Here is a 27,007-nt window from a genome sequence, read left to right as displayed (position 1 = left end):
ATGGGGGCAATTACACTCAAACTACCACAGAAGAGGGAAAAGTGGAGGTGGCAGGGAGAGACTGGGAGGAAAGGAGGGAAGGGAAACTGTAGTCAGGATGTAAAAATAACAAACAAACAAAAAAGTGAAGCCTGGAAGGAGAGGAGAAAGAGGAAGTGAAGGAGGAATGGAGGGAGGGAGGGAGGGAGGGAGGGAGGGAGGGAGGGAGGATGGACTCATGAAGGGACTAGGATGCAACCATCAATCAGATAAAGTTCCTGTCCTCTGAGAGATCATAGTCCACAGCATGGAGGGAATGTGATACCCACCATGATAGAGGACTCAAGTGCATATCCAGGAATAGAGGAGAGAAGCATCTCATCAGGTTACAGGAGAGAAGGCTTCCTGAAGGAAGGGCTACACAGGCTGAGTCAGCAGCAGTTATTCTCCTTGGGAGGTAGGAGTTGGGGATATTTCTGACAGAATCAACAGTGTAAGCAAACTATATGAAAAAAAAAAACTGTATCAGGCTCATTCCCCATGTTACAGATGCTTGCCTTTGTCCTGTAGGTGAGACTCTCTACCAGTGTATTCACAATAGGTTTGTGTCCTCAGAGAAGTTTTTAGGGTATACATCAACAGACACATGAGCGGGTAGACAGCACTGGATATTTATTTGTGCAGGCTCTAAATTCCACCTGCCACAACCCATGTTCCCCAGGAAGTTCTACTCAACATGCTTATCCATATACACATATATGTATTTTCAGGTAGATTACTCTTGTTGGTGTGGGGATGATGTTTCACCTGGTAATTAATAATCAGAAACAACTTAAATATCCGGGAACCAAAATATAGTAAAATCATAGTGGTCCATAGTCACCATATACTGAGTGCTTACCGTGTGTAAGCACAATGCTACACGCATTGTCTCCTGTGTGATTTAGCTTTGGAAGAAACCACATTCATGGAGTGTTATCAGTGCTCTGTAGGTGGGCAGTCTGAGGCTTAAGTAGCTGGCTTCACATCATCCCACAGTAAAGGATTGGAACTGGAGTTCCACACCAAGTATGTCTAACTTTCAAGGGTGTGTCATTCTGCTGCCTGAGCTGTGGTAGATCCACATAAAAACAGGTCCTGTAGCCATCTGAATCCTATTTCCAAGAACTATGAAGAAATTATGCCAAAAAAGAAAAAGAAACTCAAACACAAAATATACATGCACTCACCTCAATTTCATTAAGCATACTAAAATGCTTTTTAAAAAAATCTATCACTGCAGGCAATTTCCATTTTCTTTCTTAGACTTTCCTTCTAGTTTTCCTTAAACAAATGTGTGTTCCTTTCATCACTGGAAGCATAACCAAAAGTTAAAGATCTTTAAAAGTCTGCAATGGATTGCTATCACCATTCAGACCCTAGATTTCCAAGAACGGATACTGCTTCGGTGCATCTCCATACACCTAACAGTGCTGTGTGCAGATGCAAGGGAAGCCAGCCTGTGGAATTATTAGCCATGTAACCTTGAAGCTAGCTTGCCTGGACCTCTGCCTTTAAAGTGGGAAAGTTTAAGCCAAATAGTCTCTGCTATTCCTAAACCACTAAATTTTATAGTCCTTTTTCAGCACAAACGGCATGGCAGAGGACATAAAGAAAATCTTTTCAATTCTTGCCTTAGTTAGATTTGCATGGGCATTTAGAGGGCGGGCCCTTTGATTAGGTCTCAGCTTGCTAGTAATATGCTAATGTACTCAGATGTGTTCCACATCCAAGGTGCTTTCAACAACAACCACAAAAAAAATTCTCATCTCATCCTCATTAAAAAGCCTTTGAGGTAGGCATTATTATGCATTATTATCCCCATTTTTGATGATGTGACTCAAGGGTCCAGGTCACAAAAGGTCTCTCTGATATATTGTGGCCAGGTTCAAGTCAAAGGTTTCTTCATGAATTCTCAGACTATTGTTAGTCCAGATGTGACATATTCATATTAACTACTCCCTGTATTGGCTACCATAAAGGGAAAAAAGCAATTCTCATCCTTGGCTTTTTCATTTTTATTTTTAAGAGGTGAATGGGTTCTTGCAAGGGAACAATTCTGAAGTTAGAGAATGATCCGTCATGGGGAAACTTTCAGCACCATCTCTGCATCTTTCAGTGAGAGGCAAACAAAGGGACATTAATATGACAGTGTAAATGGGGACAGGAACAGTCACTTGTCATTAGTATTGGGTACTTGAATGAAAATTAACCCCAGAAATGCTTGACTGAGCAGTGGAAGCATGGGCATCATTTGAACCCTGACAGAACTGGGCACATGACCTCAAGAGAATAAATCAGTCCAAAGCCCCTCGTTGTGCTAATTGTCCTAATTATTAACACTGAAAACACTAAGATAATCAACCATGTGGTGGCAAGATAGCCATGGCCCAGAGTCATTGGATAACCAAAGAATGCTCAGAAGAAATACACACTGCTCCCAGAACCTGGGCCAGTCCAATCAAATAACAAAGCAAAAACATGTGTCATGTCAGAGAGGGATGGACTACACAGGATGTAGTCTCCAACAAAGATGACCATGTTCCGTTGAAACATAGATCTGAGGGGAAGAATCAGGCAAGGACATCTCACACAAAATCATTGGCCCCTGAAGATGACGGGGTGGGAGTGCATGAACACACATGTGCACAGTCTCCCACAGCTCAATAGGAAGGTTTGATGCCATATGTGGCCTTTAAGTGAAAAAAGGAAGTCTGATGATTTGTTCAACAGCAGCCCAGCCTGATTTCTTGACATGTAACTACTCATCTTGCGTATGTGGACCACATTCAGAGGGTTGTGTCTCAATAAGAGTTCCCAGGATTTTGTGAGTGGCTCTTGACTTTTATCTTGTTTTGACTGTGCTGGGGAAGTGAAGAGAGGACTCCCACAGCACAGATGCTGGCTAAACACTCTGTTCCCTGTCATCACTTCTGCAGATTGCTGTTGCCACCAAAAGATGAACAGTTTTGTTCCCGAGACTGAGGGAAATGGGGGTGGGGGGGGCCTCTTAAGGCCCCCATTGATTTACCTTCTCTGTCATGCGCAGTGTGGGGAAGAGCCTACTTGGATATCACTGTCTTCTTCAGGTAGTTAAAGAAGCAACTATTCTGAAGCTCTGATTGTTTGAGAAATGGTAATAGATGAAGAAATACAATGTACTGGAAGTGGGGAGTAGACCTTTAAAATCCATTTACTCACAGATGCCGTTAATTCTCCATTATTCTGTTTGTTTACAAAAATAGTCTAGAATAAAGGAAGTGTGTGTGTCAGAGTGCTTTGATCTCATTTAAAATAAACTATAATGTAATTTAGGGAGCCCTTACTATGGGCAAAGTACAGACCCTCCAAGGGACAAAAAGGCACAGCGTGCATGGCTAAGGATCTTGTAATCCAGTGAGGGAAAGGCTAATGCATTATTGCAGTCAATTAAAGTATAAGAAACAATATAACCATGTCTACAAACAAGCTTATTCAGTCATTCAACAAGCACTGGCAGGCACTGTGCAAGCTCCAAAAGTGAAGTGCCTCTTCTGGAGATGAGGTCGTAGAAGTGACAACTTGGACTGGGCTTTGAAGAAGAGTTTAAAATTCGTCAGGCAGAGAACTGAAGATATGACAGAGAAGTAAAATGGATGGTATGCTTGGGAAATAGTAAGCAGCTGATTGGACAAGAGTCGCAATGTACCATTAGAAAATATGTATCTCTTTAGTGAGATATACGCCTGAAAGGGTTACCTGTGCCCTGATTTCAGGTGGCAACATGTAGAACTTGAACTTTATTCTCTGCCCTGTAGACATCAGAATCTCGGGGCAGAAACACCACATTTGCATCAACACCATAAGACAATACATTCGTCCATGGAGTAAAGGGACACAAAGTGCAAGAGGGGCTTCTGCAGAAGCCCAGACAAGAGAAAGCTAACTTGGGATGGAGGAGAACAGAGGAGTGGGCAGGTGCAGAACAGGGCCCCTATTTGGACAAGGGATGAAGGAGAGGACAGGGTTGTGGGAAACTCTACACATGTGAGCAGCCCCATTCGGTGGTTTTTAAGGCTTTGGCTTTGTTTTGGCAACGTTAGGGAGTTGAGTACTGTACCCTTCCTCTGCCATCCAGGGTGTGTGTTTACTTCTTTTCCATGGTCAATGTCTGTCGTCTGGAAAGTGTGAGGTTTATCCTTCTGCTAAGAGCATCTAGGGCTGTCCTTCCAAGGTTCTTGCCTTTCAGCAGACCTCTAAGTTTTAAAGTAAAGACTGAAAACGCTAAGAAGAAATTCCCTAATGTCAGCTGGCCATTTCCCAATGTGTTGTTCTTTGTGGGTGGCACTGCTCCAGAGCAAGCCTGGATGTTTCTGGAAGTGTTCCTGCAGCCCAGCTTTCCTGGTTCCTGTGACCATTCAACAACTTTCTCTTAGCAAGGCTTTAGAAAGTCTACTGTCTTTGGTCTTTTTTCTGTCCAGGGTATTCACCAGATCAGCGTTTATTTTGTTATTTTTTGTTTTGTTTTTTGTTTTTTGTTTTTGTTTTTGTTTTGGTGGGGGGGGGGGTCCTTGTATTATGATTAGGCAGGTAACCTACCCACCTAGGAAGTATTTTAATGCCATATTTCATATTTTCAGACTTTGCCTTGTGACAGGGGTGAGATATCAAAAGCACAGAATGATTCTTTACAGGACCATCCTTGATGGGTCATAAGAGATATCAGCTTTAAGTAACTATTGGGGCCATCTCAGAACATCCAGATCAGTGTCCACTCAGATCCTGCATCTTCTGGCCTAGTACAGAGCCCATTGCAAGTGAGGATGGGTCAACACACCTGTCATGAAGACTTCCATTCAGTCTTTTAAAACTTAGATTAAACAAAAACAACAATATGATGCAATTCACTGAGCTGTCACTGGATCCCAGAGGTTACAATGTCCATCTGCCAGCTACTGGCCCCATCTGGGCAAGGCAGAAAGTAGTGGTAAAGGTTCATGACATGGTATGTCTCCTCCACCTTCACCTTTCTCCCTTCAGAACAGTGTTCTTCCTCCCTGCCTTTGAGATGCTCTGAGGAGGGGCAGCAAAGGTGTTACCCATCCTCTGTCCTGCCGCAAATCCCACTCACAGTCCGAGCTCAGATCCTTGACCCATGAGGCTGTGTGTCATAACAAGCTGGCATGGCTCTCCTTAATGCCCAGGATTATCCACTCCTCCCTTTACTCAAAAGATCCAAATAATATTAAATACTACCCATAAGGTTGCAGCTGTCCCTAGAAATGGAATTCTAATTGAATTCCTACTGCTCCTTTAAGAGCCAACATAAATGTCACCTCTAAATAATAACTGCTGACATTTGCTCAGTGCTAACTCTGAGCCAGGCACTTTGCTAAGGGCTCCATGGGATTGTCTCATTTCATCCTCAAGAGAAAGGAAGGCAGGGAGGGAGGGACAGAGGGACAGAGGGACTCACTCTGCAGTTAAGTACCCATACTATCCCCATTTTATAGATGTAGAAACTAAGAGGTTGAATAATTTACCCAATGCCTCATAGCTGATAGGTAGGAGAGCCAGTGGTCCAACTCAGGAAGGAGTCATGAACGGTCATATGCTGTTATGGAGTGGCCGTTCAGTGAGGGACTGGAATGACAGAAGGTCTCTGATGCCCTGGGGACTGTGTTCTAAGCATGTCCTCTGCACCAGCGCTCACATTTGCAGTCTCATCCGGCACCTGTTTTCTTAAACTCAAGGAGGCCACCACTCCATCTCCCCAGCCCGGCACCACACCCAGCAGATTGTGGTAAACACTTGCTGAAGGAAGAAAGGGGAAAACATAAGCCCCTTCTGTTTTGAATCGGGGAGGCGGGGGAAGCTGCCACCAAGTGCTTTACCAGATTCAGAATAAAGCACCAGGTTTGCAAACCCAACATTACCCTCCCCCCAAACTAGCGCTTTACTTTGAGCATCAGGATCTATAACTTATAAATAGGCTTTCTCTTTTGGAGTTAGGAAAGTTAACTGAGATGATACACGTGTGTGAAAATAGTCAGATGCCTATTGCCCCGAGTCCTGGATGATTCTTCTATCAACCCCTCACAACCTAGAGTCATCTGGAAGGAGGGGAACTCAATTAAAGAAGTGCCTTGATCAGACTGGCCTGTGGCCATGTGGGGGGTAATTTCTTAGTTACTGATTGATATAGGGGGGCCCAGCCCACTCGGGGCAGCACCATCCCTAGGCAGGTGGTCCTGGGCTGTGTAAGAAAGCCCGCTGAGCGAGAGCCAGTAAGCAGCATTCCTCAGTGGTTTGTGCCCTGACTTCCCTCAATGACGGATTGTGCCATGGGTGTGTCAGCCAAATAAACCCTTTCCTCCTCCAAGTTGCTTTTGGTCACAGTGCTTGTCATAGCAACAGAAATAAAAGTAGCTCAGTAGCTGTTGGCCCTTGACTGTTGCCTAAGAGACACAGAGAGAGGTTGGCGGACTTCCCACCACACAGAGGAAGATGGACCCATCACTAATGCATAACATTGCAGGAGAGCAGGGACGGTTCTGAGTGATTAGAACGGAAGTCTCAACATTAAAGAATGGCGTGCGTAAATGTCATCAGGAGCCTCTATTTTATGTCTCAAGCTAGCCCTTCTGCCATGAGTATCTATTTAGACTTCTAACGTAAACGTCTGTTCTTTTCTCTCCCACCTTCTCCTGCCTAAGAGTACCCGTTCCTCCCCCATGCTCTCCCTCCAACCCCCTTCAGCTGCCAGTCACTTTTCAAAGACAAACTCCTCAGGACGAAATCCCTGCTTTCTTTGTTTTCCTGGTTTCCATTTTGTATCCTAAAATATTCACTCGAAGTTCCGCTTGACAGACGTCCCTAATCTAATCTCCACGTCTGCTCTCTAATTTTCACAGTCAGGATAAAACAAATAGGTTGGAGTTAATTGCCGGAGCAGCGGGCCGGAGCTCTGAGCTGTGATTTATGAGCTGAGTGCAGGCGCTCTGCAACACATTTTTCTTAATTTATTTTTAATGAGTCTCTCAATTAATTTTCTTGGAAACATCTTAATGATGTTGGAGGCGGGTGTTAATGAGGTCTGCACAGCTCCTAATTTTGCATATTTTAAAGTGCCTAATGTCATCTTGCACCCTTTCTTCCCATTTTGAGAAGAGATGAGGGGTGCGATTATTGTTGAATGGAGAATTTCCCCTCTTCATGCCTCCGTCTTTGCTTAACCTTTCAGACATTATGGGCTTATGGTGTGTCTCGGCGGCAATCACGTGCTCCCTGCTCCCCTCCTCCACTCTTGCTGTCTCCTGGCTCCCAGAATCTGAGGAACTGAGGCTAGAAAAGGAAGGAAAGGGCCAGAGTTCCTAGGAAATAGAGAGTTCTGGAAACAGTAGCTTTGTGTGAGATACCAGAGGGTACTTCTGCTGGGTGCTCTTCCCTTCCTGAGAGCAGGGGATGGGAGGGATGGGTATGGGGAAGCAGCTCATGGGATGTCAGTGTTCAGAGTGCTGTGTTCTTGGAGATCTCTTAGCCCTTGGAGCATTACACCCAGAGCAACCACCTCACAGAGAAAAGATTGCCATCACTCAGCCCTCTCTGATTCCTTTCCAGAGCCCCAATAAGCCTGCACCAGGCTTCATTCTGTTTGTTAGAGACCATTTGCTGATTAATAGTAAGTGTTTATACAGAAAAATTTCAAACTAATGGGTCGAGTGAAACACCAAGCATACTGGCCAGAGACAGTCTTAAAAAAAAAAACTATAGACACTATAAAAATTATGCTGTTTCTTGAGCTGGTTTTCTGGAGCCCATTACCTATGGTGGGATGCTTTGCTCACCCTTGATGTAGGTAGGGAAGGTCTTGGTCCTGCCTCAACTGAATGTACCAGGCTTTGCTGACTCCCCCATGGGAAGCCTTACCCTTTTGGAGGATGGGATGGGGGCTGAAGGGAGGGGGAGCGGGAGGAGGGATGAGAGGGAGATCTGTGGTTGGTACATAAAATGAATAAAAAAAAATTTTAAATAAAAAAAAAGAAAATTATGCTGTTTCTTTCTACACATTTTCCTATCTGTGGGCATTCTGGCTTTATCTTATATATTGTGATGATACTGGATAACAATGCTTCTACTAAACATAAATAACAAGCTCATTCTAAATATCATTTTCATGGCTGCTTAATATTCTACTCAGTAGATGTATGGAAAATTACTAGCTCATTCCTCTGTGCTAGGCATCTAAGCTGATTCTCAAATATCCTGTGACGAATCTTTGTACAGAAAACACTTCATTTTTGTGAAGTAGTCTAAGAAATCAGTGGTGATTTAAAGAACATAGTTCCTTTTAAGCTTTCTGATGCATATTTCCAAAGTACTTCCTCATCTAGAGAGTTGTGCCGGGTTGTTTCCAAAGGTAAAACACAGAGTGTGTTTCTTCCATCCTACAGCGATCTATGTATTATAAAAAATCAACTGTGAAGTTTAAATTCATTTCTTTATTTACTTCACTAGTTGATATGCCCGTGAACCCTTCATTGGACTTGAGTGAAAGAGGAGGTATCACCAAGTAACACCAAGTGACCTGTCCACTCAGCACCTGTCCCCGCCCTCCACGGACGCTTTCTGCCCCATCACCTCACTGTTCATGGCTCTGTCGCTCCACCTGTGAGGAACATCAGCCTCAGATCTCAGTCCACAGTAGTTCGGCTCCATCTGGAGCTGCCCAGTGGTCTCTGGGACTCGGTAACACGCTCTCCAGCTGGATGAAGATCCTCTTCAAGCAGCTGCTATAGGCTCCAGACATGGAAGTCTCCTGTGGGGCAGCCCATACGTGCGCACGCATTCTGTCGGTGAGCCAGACCCATGGCTATACCTGCCCATTCCTCCATGACCACTTCCTCCTGTTATTCCTGAGACCTTGCTTCTGGATACTATCTCTTAACTGCACTGTGCCTAAGCCTTTCAGCTTTCGTCACCTACAGCCGTTCTCTCTGCATTTCAGCCCTTACAGTGTAGAGCACTGTCAAGCCAACACAAGCAGGGGAGGGGGGCATAGAGCGACTGTCTTCCTTATATGTAGATCAGAGTCCACAGTCTTCAGTTCGTTGTAAGGAGCTTCATCCATCTGACATTTGGTATTACTCATTTCTCAAATGTGTCGTTTGCGCTATGGAGGCTATTTCCACAGCTTGGGATGCCCTTTCCCACTCCCCCAGAGTCCTCCTCTGTGAAGCCAAGTCAGCCCTGTGGCTTCACCATGCCTGGTGCGGGCCTTGCACATGCACGGATGTCTGACAAGTGTTTGGGAAATGAATGTATGAGGGTAGCTGTAGACGAGAACTGTTGCCTGCTGTATTTTCTGGAGTGTTCTGCATACCAAGTTAAATAATGTTCATGCTTGAAATTTTAAAGACCCCTTCAACCTGATGCTACATGTTTATATTTAGAATTTTAAAGAAACTCTCAACCTAGGTGAAAAATAGTTTCTCAAAACTTGTTTGTTTTCCTGTGAGCTCCACTGAATGCTGGAATGTGTGTGTGTGTGTGTGTGTGTGTGTGTGTGTGTGTGTGTGTGTGTGTGTGTGTGGTGTGTGTGTGTGTGTGTGTGTGTGTGTGTGTGTGTGTGTGTACGCACTCGCACATGCATGCACAAGCATGCAAGGTTCAGAAGACAAACTAGAGGTGTCAATCAGTTCTTACCTTCCACCATGTGAGTTCCCAGGATCAAAGTGGTCAGTCTTGGTGGCAAGTACCTTTCCTCCCCAATCCTGCACATTTAATTCTTATAACAGAATCTTTTCAGTGTTTCCCTCTGCTTAAAGTACTGTCAGGTTACATTCCCCAAGAAAAAAGCCCACAGAGTCTAGCTGTAAGGTCTTAATTGGTTCAGATGAGATTCTGTGCCCAGATGTGAATCTAAGTATCTTAGTCGTCTTACAGTTAAAACAGGATCTTTCAAGAATCATCTTAATTTTTCATAAAAAAAATGAACCCCCTCCCCGACCAACAGTGATAATTCACCTCAACTGAAAATGCATGATTCTGGTCTTAATCCCCAAACATTTATCAAATAAGTTAACAAAGTACAAGCGAAGCCCAGGGATTAGAAGAATGAATGTTTCTAAGATGCTTCTTAAGCCATGGGCTTGCACTGGGAGGCAGTGTGGATCACTAGAGAAGGCGAGCCAAGGTGGGGCAGCAGGGTAATTCCAACAGCTTTAGACATGGTGTTGACAGGGAGGGGCTTTTAATATGATACATGACATCGCCATTATTCCTAGTATTGACCAGTTATACTCTATTTCAATTTTTTGTGGGGGGGGGGTGTGCTGAAACTGGGTATCTCCACTTAGCCCTGGCTGTCCTGGAACTTACTATGTAGACAGGCTGGCCTCAAACTCCTCTGCCTCCAGAGTGCTAGGATTAAAGGCATGTGACACCATGTCCAGCTTGCTTTATTTGTAATTCTGCCATCAAGCAAGAATTTTGTTTCATTGTGTCTGTCTGTCTGTCTGTCTGTCTCTCTCTCTCTCTCTCTCTGTGTGTGTGTGTGTGTGTGTGTGTGTGTGTGTGTGTGTGTGTGTGTGTGTGTAGTATAGGTCAACCCTGGGTTGTTATTCACTTTGTTTTCTAAGACAGACTTTCTCAATAGTCTGAAGCTTGCCAATTCAGCTAGACTAGCTAGTCATCAAACTCAGGAGTCCTCTGTCTCCACTTCCCCAGTACTGAGACCATGTGGGGATTGAACCCAGGTCCTCTTGCTTACACAGGAAGCGCTTTACCAGCTGAGCTAGCTCCTCAGCCCTCATTTCCAGCAAAATATGTAGGCCATTGGGCATGTCTTCCAAATTCCATGTTTGGTGACATGTTAGTGGTTTGAAATCAACCCTGGTTAAGATATTTACACCATAGAAATTGGCAAACACTACAAACCAGAGTTTGGTTTATTGTTTTGTTGCTTTTTACAATATTCACTGGACAGTTATGAAGAACTGGTAAGCCAGATTAATAGAAGTATATTCTTTTTGTTTGTTTGTTTGTTTGTTTGCTTGTTTGTTTTTGGTTTTTCAAGACAGGGTTTCTCTGTGTAGCTTTGCGCCTTTCCTGGAACTCACTTGGTAGCCCAGGCTGGCCTCGAACTCACAGTGATCCACCTGGCTCTGCCTCCCAAGTGCTGGGATTAAAGGCATGTGCCACCACCACCTTCTTATCGGGCACCATTATGTTGTGAATAGCACAAAACACTGAAGAAATATCCTTCTAGTATTTGAAAACTATTGATCCAGCAAAGAAGTTGCCTAAATTAGGGCAGAATAAATTTTGACATGTGTCCTCATTATCTCATTTGCTCATTAACTTAAAGTATAAACCAGTATTCATGTAGACACACTTATTTATTACACTCATTAATCAATTATAACATAAGTTGGCTATAATACAGGGATTGATAGAAATCAATGACAAAATTTTGAGCAAATATTGTATTCCTAAAATGTAATTGTAGTATCAATTACAACTGTATTCAATATATGACACCTTGCTCATATCGCGAATGTATCATGCACTCAAGTGTATTGTACATGTTGTGTTCTAGAAAGCCAGCAGCTAAACATTCACCAGCACACTCCCCTCTGTGTTTCACTGGCCAGAACTCAATTATGTGGTTTCACCTACATGTGAGAATTGAAGAATAAATAGTTGGGTTGTATGTCCAAGAAGGAGACACCCCCCTTCTGGTCATGCATGACTAACAGTTTCAGTTTCTTCTTCCTCTTCCTCTGCCTCTTCATCTTCCTCTTTCTCTTTTCTTCTTCTCCTCCTCCTTCTCTTCTTTTTCTTCTCCTCATCCTCCTTCTGCTTTTCCCTTTCTCTTCCTCTTCCTCCTCCTACTCCTCTTCTTCCCACTCTCCATGAGAGACAGCCCAAAGTCCCCTCTAGTCACATGGTGATATACTGTGCACCCCAATAAAACTTATCTGGGGAATGACAGAGCCAGCCACTAGATTAGACATAAAGGCCAGACAGTGATGGCACACACCCTTAATCCTGTCACTCGGGAGACAGAGATCCAGATGGATCTCTGAGTTCAAGGCCACACTAGGTCTATTTTCTTGGCACACCTTTTGCCATCCTGTTACCCTGAGGTGAAGTCTCTTCTTGATGGAGAGGTGTGTTTCTTGGGTGCCGCAGAAAGATGGATACTGTTTTCTAATCCAGTTGTTAGTCTGTGTCTTTTTATTTGGGAATCAAGACCATTCATATTGAGAATTATAATGAGAATTATTTGTTGATTGCTGTTATCTGGTTGTTAGGATGTGGTTTTCCCACTTCTTTTGACTTACTCTTCTGGGATTATTTGTTCCTTGTGGGTTATTTTTTGTGTGTGTAGTTAACCTCTTCAGACTGAGGTTTTCCTTCTAGTGCCTTCTATAGTACTGGATTGGCAGACAGAAACTGCTTAAATTTGGTTCTGTTGTGGAATGCTTTTTATTCCCTGTCGATTGTGATTGATAGTTTTGTTAAGTATAGTAGTCTGGACTGGCATCTGTAGTCTCTCAGAATTTGTAGACCATCCATCCAGACCCTTCTGGCTTTTAGAAATCAAGTGTTATTCTTAATGGGTCTGCCTCCATGTATTACTTGGTTCTTTTCCCTTGCAGCTTTTAAAGTTCTCTTTTGTTGTGTATATTTAGTGTTTTGATTATTATTTGTTGGGGAATTTCTTTTCTGGTCTTGTCTATGTGGTGTTCTGTTTACTTTTTGTATTTTGATAGGCACCTCCTTTTTTATATTGGGGATTTTATTCTATGATTTTATTGAAACAGACCCGATGGTATTTTTAGAGGGTTTTTTGTCTCATAATGCTTTGTCTGGGCTTTTTATTTTTACCTTACAGATCTTTTGCTTACATACTATGGTTTCCAATTTTGTTTTTATGGGTTTTGTGTGTGTGCAAATGTGTATATATCAACATCTGTATGTTTCTTGTACTTCTTCGGCTCTTTATTTCCTATATGTTTGTTTGTTTTGTTTTATTCTGGTTTGTTTGCTTTTTATTTTATCTCATTTTATTTTATTATTATTTTTTATATGTCTATTTGTTTTCTAGTAAGAAAGAGAAAGAAAGTGGATTTGGGTGGACAAGGAAGTGAGGAGGACCTGAGAGGGAAGAGGAGAAACCATAGTCAGAATATATTGCATAAAAACATCTACTTTCAATTTTAAAAGAAATACTTTTTATGCCTTTGACCTGTTTTTTTCTCTTTCTGTTATCCCTATTATTTCTAGATTTGGTCATTTCATAGTGTCTCAGATTTCTTGGATGTTTTGTGCCCGGATTTTTTAGATTGAACATTTTCTTTGACTGAGATATCCATTTCTTCTAACTTTTCTTCAACACCTAAGATTCTCTCTTCCATGTCTTGTCATCTGTTGGTGAGGCTTACCTCTGAATTTTTGTTTGACTTTCTAAGTTTTCTGTTTCCAGTTTGATTTCACTTTGAGTTTCCTTTAGTGATTCTATTTCTACTTTTGTGTCTTTGACAGGTTTTATCATTTCATCCCACCATGCGTGTTTTCACAGTCTTCTTGAGGAGGGAGGAGGTTTATTCATATCCTCTTTAAGGTCCTTGAACATAGTCATAATTTATATTTTGAAGTCATTGTTTTGTGCTTCAGCTAAATTGCATTTCTCAGGGCCAATTGCAATAGGGTTGCTGGTTTCTGAGGAGGCACATTTCTTGGCTGTTCATTTTTGTGGTTTTGTGCTGGATTCTAGGCATCTGGAGTTAGATGTTTAAGGTGTATCTTGGTGTTCTAGTCTTGTTTTTGTTGGGTTATGGTTTCATGCTGTGGTTGCTGTTGCCCAGTCTGGATCCAAGGCAAATGTGGTGGCTGTGGGGTCCCTAGTAGAACACCCAATCTTCATATCTTTTTTAAATTCCACATTTTGCATGTGAGAAAAAGTATTTGGTATCTGTCTTTCTGAGACTGCTTGTTTCATTTAACATGATTCCATTTCCGTCTATTTTCCTACAAATAACACAATTGTCTTCTTCTCTGTGGCTTAATAAAGCTCCTTTGTGTATGCATACCATACTTTTTATAGATTCATTGGTAGGTGGGCATATAGGCTGATCTTAACTATTTTGAACAGTGCTAAAATAACATTGATGTTCAGAAGTCTCTTTTGTAAGCTCCTATATTTTCAGGAGAAGTGTAGGTAGTATATGGGATAGTTCTATATTTATTTATTTTTTTGCAACTACCATACTGATTTCCATAGTGGCTGTACTAATTTATACTCCCACCAGTGGTGTGTAAGGTTCCTTCCCCTGACACACACACACACACACACACACACACACACACACACACGCACACACACACAGGCACACACGCACATACACACATGCACACACGCACATACACACATGCGCACACGCACATACACACACACACACACACACACACACACACACACACACACACACAGAGTCACATTGTCAGAATTTCTTCCAGCTGGTTTTTCTGACCACCATTCTGACTGTGGTAAGATGGTATCTCAGCATAGTCTGGATTTGTGTTTCTCTGGGGGCTGCGATGTTGATGCCTTTTTGTGAATGGATTGCCCATGTGTAGCTCCTTTGAGCATCGTCTGTCCAGTTCACTTCCTTGTTTATTGGTTGAATTATTTGTTTTATGGGTCCTTAATTTCCTGACTTCTTTATGTGTTCTGGATATTATTCCACTGTCGGGAGATTTTCTCCCATCCTGTTTGTTTCCTTTGCTATGCAAAAGGGTTTTTTAAATTATTTCAAGGTTTTTAATTCTTTCATTTGTCAGTTCTTACTATTGTTTCCTGGGCTGTTAGAATCTATCCAGCAATTTCTTGCCTATGCCTATGTCTTGAAGTGTTTTCCTTATGCTTTATTATAGTAGTTTCAAAGGTCTTACATCAAGGTCTTTGAATGATTTCAAATTGATTTTGGTATAGCATGAGAGATATGGACCTTAGTGTAATTCTTCTCTATGTAAATATATACTTTTCCCAGCATGATTGTTGAATGCTGTCTCTTTTCCAACATATGTTTTGGTGCCTTTGTTATGAATCAGATGACTACAGCAGAGTGGGCTTATTTCTGGGCTTTCTGTTCTTTTACTTTGCTATATGTCTCTTTTGTGCCATTCCTGGTGGGTTTAATACAGCTTTGGGGTATACTTTTAAATCAAATTTTGTGATTGCCCCATCACTGTCCTTTCTGCTTAGGGCCTTACTGCCTATTTGTAATCTTTGTGTTTCCATATAAATTTTAGGATTTTTTTCTCATATCTGTGAAGTATGTCATTGGAATTTTAAGGAAGATTACATTGCATCTGCACATTGCTTTGAATAATGCAGTCATTTTCACAATATTCTGCCAATCTGTGAACACAGGACGCCTTCCCATCTTTCAGTGTCTTCTTTGATTTCTTTCTTAGGTGTTTTGTGTTTTTATCCTAGAAGTCTTTGGTTTTCTGTTCACTCAAGGTAAATGCAGGGACCCTGGGAGCAGGCAGTATGATGACTGTCTACCTTTTTTTTTCTGGAAAGGAATTCCTATGTCTAGGTCATATCTAGAATAGATGCCGGGAAGTTTGCCCTCCTTGGGAAGCTGTAGATTTCACAGGCTGTTGCCTGCTTTCTACTTGTTCAGGGGAAACTGAGGATGATATGTTATGTAGTCAAGAGCTTCTTTAAACAAAGATAGTGGTTTCTTTAGCAGTATAGTTCTGTAGGAAACGAAACTAACATAGAGTTTGGGTCTGTTCTCTTTCTGTCCAGCAGTATGCACCAATAACTACAACCAAAGTTAAATTCTAGGCATACTTACAATGAGAGGGGGAGGGAGGAAAGGAGAGAGAGGGGGGAGTGGGAGAAAGAGAGAGGGACTCACTCTCACTGTACAGCTCAGGCTTGCTTGAACTAATGGCCATCTTACCTCTGCCTCCTGAGTGCTGTGATTGCAAATGTGTAACCAGCATGTCCTGCCTCATGTCTCTGAATGTGTCCTCGAAAGTTTTGAGTTTGAACATAGTGAACTTTTTTGACCCTTTGACCTTGCCAGTGTCTGGACTCTTTATCCCCATTTCTTTCTGCTTCCCAACCTTGTGATTCTCTCCTGTGTTTGTCTCCTCAACAGCTTCCTGAGGAGCGCCAATAAAAACCAGCTCTCAACACACATTACCCACAGTCTGCCTCGTAGAGGCTTCCTTGGAGCTTAAAACGACAGCTTAACGACATCTGAGTCACAACGGGTTGGCTCTCACCACTGCATGCCCGAACACCATCTGTCTAGACACCTTTCACCTCATCCTGGACAACCACTGACCGGAGTCACTGTGTCACTTACTTCTAGGTTAATAGGGTATCACCCGCCTCATCAATTTTTACATTGATTGCATAGGATAGCCTAAGCTACGTAACAAAGAAATCCCAGCAGCTTTAGTCTAATAAAGTCTTTTCTGCCTGATAGAGAGTTCCTGACATTTTTGGTGATAGGACAGCTCTCTTCTATTGATCTGAGAGCTAATCTCTATCAGGATAATCATCAAGAAGATAATAGATTCACTTTCAAAATGCTTAAGGGAAGTAACTGACAGCCTTGACTCTGTTACCCAACGAAATTATCTTTCAAAAAGTGAGGTGATGTGAAGACATTTCCAGACACACAAAGATGAAGAGTGCTTGTCCCAGACTCTCACTGAAAGAACAAACAGAAGGAATCGTTTCATGAGAGAAGATTAGGCAAGAAGGTAAGAAGATGCAGGAAGCAAGAGTGAATTTAATGAAACACACCAGTAAACTAGTGATGGTTACTCAGATGGATGTTATCTCTCAGCCAATGGCTGTTCTTTTTAGAAAACCTATGTTGTTTCTCTCTGAAATTTTTATTATAGTAGTGACCTCAACTATAGTGTCTAGATTTGGATATCTACCTATCATCTATCTATCTGTCTGTCTGTCTGTCCATCCATCCATCTGTCTGTCCGTCTGTCCATCCACCCGTCTGTCTGTCCATCTGTCCATCCATCCATCCATCCGTCTGTCTGTTTATCTTCTTTCTATCTGTCTATCTATCTAACTATCTATCTATCTATCTATCTATCTATCTATCTGTCATCTATCATCTTTCTTTCAGCAGTTAAGATCCTGTTCTAATGCCAGATGTGGTGGCACACACATTTAATCCCCTTACTCGAGAGACAGAAGCAGGCAGATCTCTGTAGTTCAAGGCCAGCCTGTTCTACATAGTGAGTTCCAGGACACCCAGGGCTATGCTGAGAGACCCTATCTCAGAAAGTCAACAACAAAACAAAACAGAAAGATCCTGTCCTAAGGCTCATACCCTCTTGTTTGTAATTTCTATTCTCTTTCCTCAAATAGAGCTTCTTCATTCTCTGCTTTCTTTTTCTGGAATTTCTATTCAGTAGATGCTGGAGATTTTTATTCTGAAATTTCTCATTGTTTCTCTTCTGTGTTTTGCATCTGTCTCTCTGGGCTGTTTCCTCTGGTCTGTCTTCCTGTTTGCTCATTCTTGTTTCAGCCATGCCTAATCTCACCATGAGGATATATTTCAATGACCAGTTTTCACCTCTGGGATATATATATATTCTTGAACATATGTTGGCATTTTCTTTTTTATGATGAACTAACCTTACCCTTCATCACCTCTTTGAAACTTTTGAGCACATTATTAAAGCCCATTCAGCATTCCTATAATTACTACTTGTTATTTGGTATGATTTCTTCTTGGTGTACTTGTTAACCATCTCTCACAGTTATCCAGTTCACTGGAGGATCCTACCTAGTCCCTGAGTATGAGTGTGTCTTTATGGTCCATACTATCTGAACTTTCCAGAACTCAATAGTTCCAGACCAGTTTCATGATAGTGTTCGGCCTCGATTTTAAGACAACATGGTTGGTAAGGGAATCTGTGTACATATCTGCATCTACACCTAGAAAGACTGGCTTCTTATGCTCATGGTTCTGAGGCAGGCAGCCTGTGGTTAAACCCATGCCCATAAGGCATAAATTTTCCTCCATTTATGCTCATGTGCTATGAAATAGCTTCATTTCTGACTTCCAGAAACATTCATTTTCTTGATCTAAATTTGACATTAAATTTCATATTTGATACTAAAACTTTTAGTTATTGTAGCATTTATTGATGTTCCCATGTCACTGTAGGGGGCCAGGTTGACATCAAAGTAATAGACGTGAGATTAGGTTGGTCAATAGTAGCAAGACTTAAAAAGAGACAAATTTCCTGTCCACCGCCTTCTCCATGCTACTCTGGCTCTGCCCCATCAGGACAGCCACTCACAACCCTTCTGGCTGGACCTACTGACCGCTTCCTTCATACTTAGAATAATGTCTCTAAACTGGTCATTTTTTCTACAGTGTTAGAAATGATCCAGTGACTTCCTATTATAATAGTGTCTTTTTAATTATGTTCAGACTGTCCGTTGTGACGCTTAGTTGAAAACAATGATGGCATTATCTGTCCAGCACAACTTCGGAAACTTCTCCGACTTTCCAGTAGCTTTTTATTTATGTACAAAATTTCCTACCTGCTTATGTTTGACCTTGTCCCGAAATGTTCTATTATGTCAGTCACATTTTTACGTGACTCCTTCCTATTGCTCTGTGCATGGCTGTATAACAAGTTGCTCTGAAACCTTGCGTTTTTAACACAGTTAGCATTTATTAACTCGCCATTCCCATATCAAAAAGAATCAAACTTGGGCTGGACGGATCCTCCAACTCAGAATCCTCTGACTGCAACTAAGATGTCATCCAGAGCTAGAGGAGACTCAGTTCCTGACGGGCAGGATCTGCTTCCAAGGCCATCAGAATAGTTGTTAGCAGAACTCACTTCCTCCCAGGATTTGCGGGGGGGGGGGGGGGGGGGGGGAGGTCCCTCACTTTCTTGCTCCATGGGTCTCTCCACAAGGCTTCTCATAACATAGCAGCTGGCTTTTATCTGAGCAAGCAAGAGGGAACGAAACAGAAAATGCTACAATCTCTTAAACTTTCACTGTGAAATCAATGTATCATCTTTTTTTTTTTACCACATTCTAATTATTTTAAGCAAATTACTAGGTGCAGCTCCAGAGGGAGAGTGGTACACAGTGTGACTGCTAGTCTAAGATCGTTGATAACTATTTCAGAAGATGTTCATTAGACCCTTTTAATTTTTCTCAGAGCTCCTTGCCTTTCTTTTGCTCTAATCTCCAGTTTGGCTCTTAGCCAGCACTCTGGGGATTCCCTTCAATTTTCTTTTAAATTATTTTCATTATTACATTGTATGTGTATGTGTGTGTGTATGTATGTATGTACGTACGCGTGTATGTATGTATGTATGTATGTAAGTCAAAGGACAACTTGTGGGAGGTTGGTTCTCTCTTCGCTATGTGGGTCCCAGAGACTGATCTCAATTATTGGGATTGGCCACAACCACCTTTGCCTGCCAAGCCGTCCCTCTGGCTGTGGCTCTGTTTTTCTCGATCTACTAAGATGTTCAAGTTCTCATTTGTAAGTGACCTGCTTCTCAGCTCCTCTGGATATTTTCAGAATCTCCTCCTTATCCCAGATGTTCTGAAATTTCACAGTGATGTTCTTTGAACTGGATATTCCTTGTAGATTTTCAAAATTTACATAATTTTTATGTATGTTTATGGGGTGTAGGGTGTATGTGCATGTACATGTGCATATATGTTCCTGCAGAGGCCAGAAGAGGATGTTGGATCCCCTAGAGCTGGAATTAAAGGTGTTCATGAGTTCTGCGTTCTAGGAGCCAAGCTCTAGGCTTCTTTACAGATTTTAAGTGTAAAGTTCATGTCCTTAGATTTGGGGGATATTCTTGAATATTTCCCTTAGTAGTTTCTTTTTCTTAGAATTCCTATAGGTTGGATACTGAGCCTTCTATATCAAGATTAAGGAAATGATTTTGTAAAGAGTCAAACATGCCAGGCTTGTGGACCACATATGGTCTATGTTGTTTTGTTTTTTTCATGTACTATTTACAAATTCAAAGTGCACTCTCAGCTTAAGGAGCGTGGACCATTGATTTCTGATGGCTAATAATCAGATTTGTCCTCTGTGTTTCTTATTTTTCTCTTTTTCCCGTAATTTCTGGGAGATTGCCTTGATGTTACCCTCTACTGCTCCCACCACATTCGCACTTCAGCAAATCTGTTTGTAAATTCTGAGAGTCCTTTCTCACTCTCTTACTACTACCTTCATACAGTGCCTTCCCAGACCCCTAGAGTCACCTTCCCAGACCCCTAGAGTCGCCTTCCCAGACCCCTAGAGTCACCTTCCCAGACCCCTAGAGTCGCCTTCCCAGACCCCTAGAGTTGCCTTCCCAGACTCCTAGAGATACCTTCGCATAGCGCCTTCCCAGACCCCCAAAGATGCAGACATTATTGCTTTTTAGGGTTCATATTTCTCTTCCTTCATTTTTTTTTCTGACAATTTTCATTTCTTCCTTTTATTTTAGAGGATTTTTTGCTCATATCTTTGTCTGTCACTCTATTTAAATAGGAGATTCTTAGCAAGGTGTATTTTCTTTGGAGTGGAATGGGACTTGCCAGCTAATGGAATGGGCTCCACCTGGGGCTTGCCAGACAGAGAACGCTGGTGTGGGGAACCTAGTCCCTGGCGCCATCCAGTTTCTCCAATGCAGAAATGCCTGATCTTCTGCCTGGAGGGAGAAATCTTGCTTCTCTTTTCAATTCCACTGCCATTTCCATAAAGTATGTTTTTTTTAGAAAATTAGAACATTTAGAGATGAGCATGGTAGTGTATACCCATAATCCTGAGAAGCTGAGACAGAGAGAGCAAAAGCTCAGGGCTACCCTGGCATCTGTACAAGATCCTCTCTCATAAACAAAGAGGAAGCCTTGAGGATGCTCACTCAAGTGGCCCTCTCATCTCTGACCTACACTATTGCCCTCCTCCAAATAAAGTGGTCTTGCTTCCTTCAAGGAGAACGGGAAGAGGAGGAAGAGGAAGAAGAAAGTTAGATTATTTAGTAGATACCCAAGACACTCTCTATACAAAGATTTGTGAGGATCAAAGTACTTCAATGCTGAATATCAATATCATTGTTAAATTATAATATTGCTATTAAATGCATTCAGTAAACACTGATTGAATATCTATAATGTGTCAAGTATGTCTTTGGGCATTGAGGAGTTGAGGGTGAACAGACACAGCCTCTTCTCTCTTGAGCTACCAGACTCATCGGCAAGGATAAGCATAAGCAGACAGACAGACATTCGAACAAAAGAGAAACAAAAAGACAGACAGCCATAAAGAAAACTAAGTCAAAATAAGGTAGGACACTGGCTTTTAGGGTGATCCAGAAAGTCTTCTCTGATTCCGAATGATTTCCCCCTTCTATGCTATTAGCGAAGAGAATTTACAATGTGAGGTAACCCTCCCCCGCACTGACGAACTCTGCCTAGTACGAGCCTTTGTTTCGGTTCTTCGTGGTTCCCATACCTGACATTATCATTATCCAAGGATCCATTCTCCTGCGTGTTTAACCCACAGGGTTTCATTGCTTTTATTCAAATTAATAAACGTTATTTCCTGACAAAGGCTGAACTTCTTCTCCAAGGAAATCAGTGTACTTACCTGCGTTGATTATCTCTGGCTTACTTAAATTATTTCTCATTATTTTCATTGGAAATTTGAGGAAACCAAGGCACAGAGCTCTCTACTGAAGCCCCAAGCAAACACAAGACTCCTGGCTCAAAATTGCCAGCTAAGGCCTGAGTCACCATGCTGCTTTAGGAACTGAAAAGACAACTTGTGAACATGACTGGTGTGCCCTTAAGTGCATTGAGCACCTTTTACTACTATCTAGCTCCTGGGGTGACAAAACTGCCCTGTACCAATATTAACTGCCTAGAAGAGAACTTAGTTTGCAAAGAATCACTTGCAGGAATTCCCCCACTGCGATTGTTTCTAGTCACTTACCGCAGGTAGAAACAGGTGTCTTGGTGGTTTGGTGTGATGATTAGTGTTCACAGTCAACTCGATGAGCTCTGGGATCACCTAGGAGACAAGCTTCCAGGCATACCTGTAAGGGATTGTTTTGACTAGGTTAGCCTCTGGACAGGCCTATGAGGGATTATCTTAATAAGGTTATTTGAGGGAAGAAGACCACCCATCATGGGTGGCACCATTCCCTGAGCTGAGATCCTGAACTATATAAAAAGGAGGAAGCCAGCTGAGCATGGCTTTCATCGTTCTGTTTCCTGGCTGTGGGTGCATTGTGATCAGCTGCCTCAAGTTCCTGTCACCAGGGAGTCCCTGCTATGATGGACTGTGAACCAAAATAACCCCTTTCTCCCTTAAGCTGCTTTTCTCAGGGCATGTTACCATAGCAACAGAAAACACAACTAAGATGCTTGGACTACCAGTGTTGGCTACTGAGCATTTTCACGAACGTGTCCATGATACTAACTGAAAATGCCGTTTGTCCCGTGGACCCCCAGCTATAACAATAAAGACTATGTCTCCTCAATGCTCTTTGTTTTACTCTGAGTCAACCACTGGGTGACCGGGCGGCTGTAAGCGGAAGATTGCCCCGGGTTTCTTCACAGCCTGTCAATCCCTGCGAAATCAGAGAAGGCTGGAGCAGGAGATCTTTGTTGTCCCTGTCCGAACGCGGCAGCTGTTTAATTTCAATTAGCAAATCTTGAAAAAGAACATTATGCCAGAAGTAATTAAAGCAGGAGGGAGCTCCCTGCTCAGCCTCACGCTACCTCCTAATTGAGGATCTGTGATTCCCCCAGCAGGGCCGAGCTGTGAAGTTTGGGTTCTAGGGAATTCTGACGCCAAGAGTTTTGATGTAGCTCTCTTTTCAAACAAGTGACAGGACAGGAAGCTCAAGCCTCTAGGAAGGACTGTTTTAACTTCTTGGAGTCTAAGAATTAGCTGCACAGATCGGGTTTGTCTGCACCAAACGCCAGCTTGTTCACTTCAAGCCCTCGCCTTTTCTTCTCTCTATGTGGCTGGCTGCTTTCAAAGCTCCTCCTCCTCCTCCTCTTCTGCTGGTGAAAGCCAGTCCTCTGTCAAACAAGTATTTGTTCTGGTTGGCACCTTGGCATCTCTACCAGTAAACAAAGGGACCCCTCCCTACTACTCGGTAAGGTTCAGTCGGGTCCCCCATGGGAAACAACTCGCCCATAAAGGTGCAGATGAAGAGAATCCAGGGAGGGAGCCACTAACAGAGGAGTGGAAGGAGGAAGAGGGAAGGCATGGGAAAAAGCCTTGGGCCACCGCAGCAAGATGCTGTTCCTGGCCTTCGGACAGAAGGGACAACCAGAACCCCAGTGTCTGCTGGGCCAGTGAGGACTCTGGTGGGGGGACAGAACCCACAGACACTGGAGTGAGAATGAAGCAGACAGGAACATGTACACCTGCCTCTCAGTCTCCTATAGGTACCGAAGACAGCCAGCAGAGCCAGGGTAATTAACTGTCACCTATAGTGTAGCATCCTTGTTTTGTCCAGCTTGTGTGTGGTCAACCTAAGAATCAGTAATATTCTCCTATATTTGTGATATGCCCCATGGTACTTGACCTAATCCTGAACACATGGATGCTCAATAAGCGCTCATTAACTTGAGTGTGATCAATTATAAACACACTGAGGAAAGACATGTCACTGTGTGTTATATTGCACATATAATCACAGTATATAATGAAAATATGCGTCAAATATCATTGAAATCTTCCAATGAGTCTCTACTGGAAATAGAAACAGGATCTTCCTCAGCAAAGGCCAGAAGACTGTGACACCATAAGAAAAACCAGCATTCTAGAAAGTAGTCTGTAGGTTCAAAAGGACTGCATCCCGTTCCCTGAGGCTTCTCGGGGTTTCTATTTCTCCATTCTTTCTCTCTCTCTCTTTCTCTCTCTCTCTCTCTCTCTCTCTCTCTCTCTCTCTCTCTCTCTCTCTCTCTCTCTCTCTCTATCTATCTATCTATCTATCTATCTATCTTCCTACCTAGCTCTCCTCTCCCTCTCCACCTCCACCTCCCCGTCAAACACACACAGAAGCAAGGACATGCCCCTATGCACCAGCTGCCCAGACTAAGAGACCAAACTTCAGCTTCCCTTGTCTGGTGCTGCTCCATGTGGCATCACTGTCTGAAAGCTGTAGCTCCCTGAATTTGCTTAAACACTAGGCCAGCTGGAAAGCTAGCAAGAAACCCACAGGTAGCAGAGGGCAGCTCCTATGATGGCCTGTATAGTGGCTCCATGCACCTTTATCCACAGCACAGATGACCAGCTCACGGTCTCCTTGGTCCTGCAGCATCTCCACCACCTGCTTCTGCCAATGTTGGCGTGCCTGCCAAAACTGCAAACCACCTTGAACTTACCTCTGGGCAAATACGATTAAGATGGAACATTCCACATTCAATCTAATCATCTTCTAAGGGGGAAAGAATGCCCGAATAAGTGTCTTATGGATTAGAAGAGAAGAGTCAAGTTAGATGGCCCTTTTCGTTTAGAGAAATGTTAGCTGGCCCTGCTGACTCTTGAGATATGTGCCAGATTGTCTCCCTCTAGCCGCCAATGCTCTCAAGTAGGTGGTTTGTGGTCTTCCTCTTTTCTTTTATCTAAACCACACTTCTTTAACCCCAACAAGATGATTTCATGGTACGTTGGAGACTAATGTTATGTGTCAACTTCCCTGGGCCATAGTGTGTGTCTGTGAGAGTGTTCTGGATTCAAGTTAACATTTGAGTTGATAAACTGAGCCCAGCACATTGCCCTCCCTAGCATGGGGCCCTTATCCAATCAGCTGAAGGCCTAAAGGGATCAAAAAGGCTGAGTAAGGAAATCCTCCTTGAGCAATTATTTGGTATTTTTAAGCCTTTGAACTTGGACAGAAACATTAGCATTTCTTGGTTCTTGAGTCTGCCTGCTTGTGAACTGAAGGTTACTCTCAGTTCTCCTGATACTCAGGCCTTCCTTGGCTCTCCTTGGACTCCTGCTTGCCCACTCCTGAGCTTGGAACTTCTCAGCCTCCATAATTATGTGAGCCAACTCCTTATAATTAATAAATGTCTCTATATGTGTGTGTTTGTGTAGGTACATACACACACTCACATACACTCAAACTCTCTGTCTCTGTCTCTCTCTCTCTGTGTCTCTGTCTCTGTGTCTCTGTCTCTCTGTGTCTCTGTCTCTTTCTCTCTCTGTCTCTCTCTCTGTCTCTCTCTCTCTCTCTGTCTCTCTCTCTCTCTCTGTCTCTCTCTCTCTCTCGGCTCTTCTCTTTTGGAAAGTCCTGACTATACTCTCAAGTGTTTCCTGTGGTCTTGCTTCCAGGCCCCGCGGACTGGCTTCCTCCTTCAACCTGGTGATGCTGACACCATCTCTTGGTTCTCAGTCCTGTTACAACCTTCCTTGATTCTCACTGCTGTGACCCTGCCTCTCGACTCAGTCGTAAGCCTGAGATACTTTACATTGCCTACTAGCCATTGCAACTCAGTGCCCCCATCTCCCCTAAACTTCAGTGGATCTAAATCTCTCCTTTAAAATGGTCTCCTAATTGTAAAACTGTCAGCATCTGCTTTTGCCACCCCAGGATCCAGCTACATGCCAAGCCCTGTTAGTTCTCATGTTCTGACACTCCTCCTTCTCAACCCCCTACTCTGACCTTGCCTAGAATTCATCCTCACCTCCACCGGTAGCCTTCTCCTTGACCCCCCTGAAGTTGGATGCCCTGTTTCCCCTGCAGCCCATTAATAGAATGGCTGAAGCAGATCAATGTCTACCACTGGCTTCCCCTACAACCCCCAATGAGTTACTCAGAGCAGAGTCCAGACTCTAAGCCAGCCTGCCACTGACCAGCCATTCAAGACTGGCTTTGAAGGCAAATCAGATTCCCAGGTGAGCAGAGTCACGTTGCAGAGCACTGCCTTCTTCAAAACTTGGTGTCCCTTTTGACACTGAAAAATACAGAGATGAAAAACTTACCTTTCCATTCAAAATTCCTTTCTCCATCTATATGGAGATAATAGGCTCTCTTGCTGAAAATGTAACTCATATGGAGCTTACTATAACACTTTCAGGAAACTAAATGTTTCCTAGCCTGCTCTGCCGTTGGTAATGTTGGCTACAGTAACCCTGGCCCAGTTAGGTTCAGCAGAATGTGTTAAAACTGGGAGGTAAAGATTAACAGTGCAGGGTCTCGATCTAAACTCCCTGGAGTTGGATCCCAGTTCTGCCACACACAGGTAATGCACTCTTGGGAAAGTCATGACCTCTTAGGACCAAAACTTTATCATCTACAGTACAGAAGTAGCAATAGTTCTGACCACAGGGCTGTTAGGAGATTTCACGGAAAGTACTGAAGCTGGCGTCAACGCCCACGAGAATGCTTCAGTTTGTGGCAATGCTCATGGATGAGCTTCGGCTGTTACCCCAGCACTGCCGACGGTGAGTCGGAAGAAATGCTTGAATCTGCTCATCGCGTGGCACTGTCTTCCTGGAATGCCAATGTCATGGCCATAAATAAGGGAATGAGCAACCCAGCACATGCCAAAATCTTGGCTCGCTGCAAGAAGATAGAATCAGGTGCAAGTCATCAAGACTCCCCTCGAAAGGATGATCCCAGAGTTATGCAGGCAAGAACATGAACAGAAGAAACCAGTGCGTGCCTGGTGATTGTACCCTCCACCTGCAAGCTCCGGAGGCAAGTACTAAATATGAGGATTGCCTCCTCGTGGGGTCTGCAATGCTGACCTCTAAGGATGCTATGACCTCTAAGGATGCTATGGAAGGGCCCTGCACATGCACTCTCAGAATTTCTTGACCGGAGGCAACACGCCAGTCAGGTGACTTCCTCTGTGTCCTGCACGCTGTTTGTGTCATGACCTCAGTCCCATTCTTATACCACGCCCTCTGTGTATGCGGCAAGAGCTGGAAGCAAATGA

At 43.1% G+C, this 27,007-nt stretch overlaps 1 long non-coding RNA gene across 1 annotated transcript in view; it reads right to left on the bottom strand.

The window, feature by feature from the left end:
* LOC128104296 (uncharacterized) overlaps positions 1-27,007 on the bottom strand; it is a 64,448-nt gene that overhangs the window by 28,355 nt on the left and 9,086 nt on the right. The window contains exon 2 of the long non-coding RNA XR_008215942.1: positions 22,035-22,137. This is a non-coding gene — a long non-coding RNA (uncharacterized LOC128104296). The remainder of the gene's footprint in view (positions 1-22,034; positions 22,138-27,007) is intronic.

This window comes from Peromyscus californicus, unplaced genomic scaffold (assembly GCF_007827085.1).
Source record: "Peromyscus californicus insignis strain IS unplaced genomic scaffold, ASM782708v3 Scaffold_8__1_contigs__length_139910024, whole genome shotgun sequence".
Classification (NCBI taxonomy): domain Eukaryota; kingdom Metazoa; phylum Chordata; class Mammalia; order Rodentia; family Cricetidae; genus Peromyscus; species Peromyscus californicus.
The sequence above is the reverse complement of the archived record's forward strand: the minus strand, read 5'-3'. Positions and strand labels throughout refer to the sequence as shown.